Source organism: Thermobia domestica, chromosome 14 (genome assembly GCF_964235325.1).
Source record: "Thermobia domestica chromosome 14, izTheDome1.hap1.1, whole genome shotgun sequence".
Lineage (NCBI taxonomy): Eukaryota > Metazoa > Arthropoda > Insecta > Zygentoma > Lepismatidae > Thermobia > Thermobia domestica.
In genome coordinates, this window is record NC_137467.1 from 157,211,267 (window position 1) to 157,217,266 (window position 6,000).

The window sequence follows — 6,000 nt, forward strand, 5'->3', positions numbered from 1 at the left end:
GATGTTATAATCTTACAAGAAATCTGGAAAAACCTAATCTTCCAATATCTATCAAGAATTATAATATAATAGCACAAGATAGAGAAGATGGATATGGAGGACTTGCTTTTTGCATCAAAACTAATCTAAATTTCAAAATTGATCACATCAATATTAATTGTCCAGATCATAACATTCAATATTTATCTGTACTATTACAAAATATTTATTTTTTAAACTTATATATTCCTCCACATATCACCCCAAATGTTACATTCTGGGAAAACATCTTTTCGAAATATGATTTTGACTTTATTCTTGGAGATATGAAGACACAAAGTAAGCTGTTTGGAAGCTCTAAAGGAAATACCGCAGGAAATAATTTTATACAAGCATTAGCTATCTCTCAACATCTTGTCATGAATGATGGTAATCCAACCAGAATTATTAAAGAATTAAGTTTAGAGTTACCCCTCCGCTTTTTATAAAAATCAGGAAAATTTACAGGAGAAGTGAGGTAAGAAATGATAATTTGGAGTTTTTATTTGATGTTTAGGAATGTAAGTTCGGCAGGAGAGTTATGTTTAATGCGAGAAAAGATATGTGGAAGTTAGTACTATTTGCCGGATGCGGAAGGTTTCAGCAGCATGGTAGTTGTAAAATATGGTGAATATGGCGAACAGGTGTAACGGATGCGCAAAAATAATGAAGAAAACCTTTTAAATTTTTGCGAAGCCCACGGAGTACTAAAGTTAAGTGAAATGTAACAATTTTTAATACTTTAAGCACTGTTTTTTGTATGTTGCAAAGTTCAAGGGCACCTTCAGACTGGAGGGGCAACTCTAAACTTAAGCCTTATTAAAACCGAGAAGAGCGTACCAGATATAACTATAGTTAAAAATCATCATTATATATATACTCATTGGAATGTCTATTTTGGTCCAGGAGGCAAGGACCATTATCAAATTATATTCTCTACTGATGAAATCAATCTTAAAACTTCTGGCACAATAGACATTATTTAACAATAAAAAAAAAATATTATATTTATATATAAAATATGAATAAAAATATAATATGAAGTAAAATGAATTGTGTTTTTGTATGATGTTTTTTTTGAGATTACATGCTATGTTGAATGTATTATTGACTAGTGATATTGAATTTATTGGGCCCGTATGGGCTTGTTATTAACAGTTATTGATATATTTACTAAGTTAATTATTTGTGGAAAATAGAATTTAAATTTGGCCCGAAATATAAAGCTTTTAAATTTTTTTTTATTTTGACTTATAGTTTGATATTTAGGCTTGTAGTTTATTATTTACTTTTTATTTGGAAATAGGTTGTGAATTACGATTATAGACATAGGACACCGACCTTTGAGTGGAGCTGGCAATGAGTATAAAGAAGATTTTGATGTTGTTTGTGAAAGCTTTATTTGAATTTATTAAAAAAAAATTTTGAAATAGAATTTTTGTAATTTAAAAAAAAATTTAAACTGAGATTTTGATTGAAATTGATAAAATGAGAAATTTTTATAGATTTGGTTGTTTTTAATTTGGTTACACTAAGGAAAGTTTTTTTTTTGAATTTTATAGCTATTTTGTTTTTTTAGTAAACTTATTTTATATATACTGTTTTTTGTTTTGATCATGCTTTGCATGCATACTGAAAACATTAACTATGTATTTTTATTATTTTTTAAAATTATAAGATAGCTAGATTTTGTATTTGAAAAGAAAGATGCGTTTACGGCTAGTAACTTTTATTTTTTAAAATATTTATGAATGTATTATTGGACAAAATATTTGATAACAGGAAAATATTTATATTAAATTGACATACCCATTTAAATAAAATTTAATAAGATTGATTTTTATACTTTTTAGAGCTGAAACATTTTTTATTTTTGTTTATATTTTTGAAATATTTATATTTTTTGATATTTATTTAATATTTTTGTTTTTTAGAACATTGACATTGTTTTGACACGCAAAAATAAATAAAAGGATACAATAGAAATACAATATACTATTGAAAATAATAACTTTATTGCCTATATGTTGTGGTTAGCTAATTTTATTTTTGTATATATTTTTTGGTGTTTACACTCCTTTGTGCATTGAGATTGTGGCCGGCGTAGAGGATTTATGTTTTTTGTGACCTTTTTTTAGTTTGGACCCACCTGACAATCTAGCACAGGCAAAACATTCATGTACATATTGACATACTTAAACCTAAAGTCTTACTTTAACTATACTAACTTAACCTAAACAAGCATATATATATATAAAAAAAATCACACATATATTTTATAAAGCACCATACTTATTTTGCATTTATATTTTGTTTTGTTTTGCTACCACATTTATACCGAAGACGCAGTGGTTATTTTTGCAGTAGTGTTGCTTTGAATATATATTGAGTTTATTAAAAATAAAAGAAAGAGGCATTTACTAGTAATTTAAAAAAATTGCAATTTTTAACTTGATGGGTATTAGATTTTAAAATATTACGTAGGTTTAGCCTATTGTTGAAAGTTTTTAGTTACCGGTACGCAAAAATGTATGTACCCTTGCATTTGACAGCAGCTGTGAATTTGACACTTATTTATGAAATTAACATTTATAATTATTTTATTTTAAAAACTAAAGAAAAACATGCTAAAATTAATAAACTTAATTTTGAGTTATCGAAAATGAATATTTTTTAAGATTTTGGGGAATTTAAAACATTTTTTTTTATTGGGGAAAATGTGTGTGTGGTACACACATTTTTTTGAGATTATAACAATTGTTTTGTGCTGAGATTTTAGTTTTTTTTTATTGAATGAAAACACGATGTTACATTGCCTGAATTTATATGTGTGCGGCGTTGAGGGAAATTTTATGCACTTAATGCTTTATATTACGGATATTACACGTACATTAGAAAATATATTTATACATGTTTGTTTGTTAGAACAAGGAAAATTTTGAAGCCCAAATACCTGGAGTGAGTTTTACTTTTATTATTTTTTATTTATTTGAGATTTTTTTTTACACAGATATTGAATGGATATATTAATAACAAAAAAAAAGGTTTTTGACGATTTTTTTACTTGAGATTTTTGGGAAATTTTTAAATTGTGGTTTGAAAACAGTTTAGGATACTAACTTTTATAACACCATTCCAGAAAAAGCCATCGAGCGTTGCTTGACTTTTTTTTTTTGATGTTTGCACAACTATTTAATGTTTTTTTTATTGTTTTTTTTGGCTTTTTTTAGGTTTTTTGGCTGACCGAGAACGCAAAATTTGCTAAGGAGCTTATTTTGCAACACTAGATATTTATTATGTTAGTATTTATTATGTTATATGAAATTATTTTACAATTGGAATATTATTGGATTAATAATTTTGTTGAAAACACCAAACACAGCACGTTTGTTTTTGATGACAATTTTTAATATTTGCCAGAACGAAGAATTTTAATATAATTTAACGTAATTACAAATTATTTTACTATTTTTGCAGATGCTAGACACTGCACGTTTGACTCTTGAAATGGCTGATGCCGTAAGACAAAGAGTTACAAGAAGATGATTTTTAATTGGAAGATAATTATGATGTAATGATTGGATGATAGGCTTTTGTGTGAAGATTAAAGAAAACCGAAATCTCAGCCGCAGCTGTGATTGTGGATTATTTAATTAAATAAATTTACTTTGAAACAAAGAGATGCACCAAGAAGAAATTATGGCTGACTTTTTTAATTTGGAATTTTGAAGAAGATTTTACGAAATAAAATTTTTAGCTTTTTTGTGAAGATTTTTTATGCCGAAATATGAATAGAAATGAACTGAAAACCATTGAAAAAGCTGAAATATACACTTATTTGTTTAAAATAATGATATATTTATGGATAAATGTGTAAAATATATAAAATATAATTAATAATTATGTAATCTTTATATAACATCCATTGAAACGATTTGTTTTACTAAAATTACGCAAAATTTTTGACCTACGGTTTTTTTACTATAAATAAAAATTTCTTTTACATTTTAAATAAATTTTAAACTTTTCCCTGCCAATATACAAGGTGCTCAAAAGCATTGGGCCATGTTACGTTATGCTGAGCATAAGGTAACATCCTCCGGGAGCTTCGGAGAAAAAAAAAATCTGAACTTATGAGTTTTTCTTAAGTTGTTTGTTTTTTTTTGTTACTACAAAAATTTTTTGGAGATTATACAAGACAAAACATCCTTTTTTTTAATTTTAATTACAACTATATATTTACCCTATATAATATTTTAACCTAACCTTAACCTATAAACTAAGTTTTTTTTTTATCCTTCTAATAATTCTTTCTTTTTTTTGAACAGCGAAACAGTTTTAGATTGTTAAAACTTTGAACTTCTATGTTTTTTCCCTTCAGAGTTTGCAATTTTGTTGAATTTTGAGATAAAGGTACCACTTTGTAAGGTTTGACGTATGTGTGCATAAATTTAGCAAATACCTTTTTGGGTATTGATGATATATGGTGAGTTTTTACCATTACCAAAGAACCTTTTGTGATGATGTTTTGTTGTTTTTGCAGCTTTTTTTTTGGTTTTGCTGCCGGAACAGAAACTATAAATTTTTTGTTTTTTTTTTACTTGCACTGTTTTTTTTGGCCAAATGAAGTTTTTTTTGAAGTTTTTGGATGCTGAATACGATAAGAACCGCTCCGCTGGAGTACATCCGAGAGCATCACACCAAGAGTGATTGCACAAATTTTGGGTTGTTTTTAGAAAATTATTTTATTTGGACTGATTTTTATTACAATTGAGAATTTTTCCAGATGGCATGTAGTTTTCTATAATCCCCGAATTTTGGAAGCTGCCAAAACATTGAATTTTGAATTTGGAAGGTTGGTATTAAAATTGAATGAGGTTGTTACCAAATTGAAATTTTGATTACTTGCTAACCGATTTTGTTTTTTTTGGGGAGTTGAGGAATTTACATCGCAGTCCACACTTTTCCCTAATGAGGGCTGCGATATGCATTTTTTAAACTATTTTTGTTTGTTTCCGGTTGTTGAGCCATCATAGGTACGAATGTTGTATATTGCGGAGGCCATTTAGTGGACATCGCCATGTTTACTCCTGGGGAAGAAGTGGACGTGGGAGCCGCCACTCCCCCTCCAGGAAGTAAATTCGGCGCGTATCCCGGATAGGCTTGCGCTCCTGCTGAGTTTATTGCGTTTGGTGTGCATGTTTGAGATGTATTTTGTGGATATTTGTAACTCATCGCTGCTGGATAGTAGCGTTGGTTGTACCCATACGGAGCATTTTGATTTTTATTACTATTTTTTACCCAATTTGGTTTTTTTTGATTGGGCCATGGTCTTTGAGACTGAAAGTTTTTTTTTGACCCCGGTTTTTGGAAAATTGGTTATTTTTTTTGCCATTGGAATTTTTTTTTTGCTTTTGTTTTTTTCCGTTTGAGACGAAGTATTTTTGGTGGTTTGTTTTTTTGACGACTTTTGCCTGACGCACCTGAAAGCGTCTAAACTTTTTGTCCGTGACCGGTTTACTAGGCTCTGGATGTCCCTCTATCTCAGCTATTTTCACCATAAGGTGTTGAATGTTCTTCGGCTCAACAGCCCTCAACAACTTGGCATCACCAGCTGGTAAACAATCCAAGACTATTTCAATAAGTTTGGTTTCATTCGGGTGTTGTGCCACAGCATAATATTTTGCTACAATTTTCCATGCAAAGTTTGTTAATTGGTTGTACTTTGCTCGATTGTACTTCATTCCCTGAATGAACTTCTTTTGCAACCTTTTTATTTTTGCCGAAAAATAGTGTTCTCGGAACAGACGCACAAAATCCGCATAACTATTAATGTTTTGACATACAGTCTGGAACCATGTTTTGGCCCCAGCTGTTAAGCAACAAGGTACCAAGGTTAGACGTTTGTGTTTTGAAGCCGAAATTACCTTAAAAGTTTGTTTCAAATTTTTTAAAAATGTTTTAGCCAAACCGTATTTACTA

General features: G+C 29.0%; 1 long non-coding RNA gene across 3 annotated transcripts in view; it reads left to right on the forward strand.

Annotated features, from left to right (window-relative positions):
* The window catches only part of LOC145670438 (uncharacterized), an 84,645-nt gene extending 80,305 nt beyond the window's left edge, over positions 1-4,340 (forward strand). For 2 of the 3 annotated variants that reach the window (XR_014128319.1, XR_014128318.1), the window contains exon 3: positions 3,496-4,278. This is a non-coding gene — a long non-coding RNA (uncharacterized LOC145670438). Of the gene's footprint in view, positions 1-3,495 lie in introns of all 3 variants that reach the window. The other variant, XR_014128320.1, reaches the window with a different exon arrangement.
* The last annotated feature ends 1,660 nt before the right edge of the window (positions 4,341-6,000 follow it).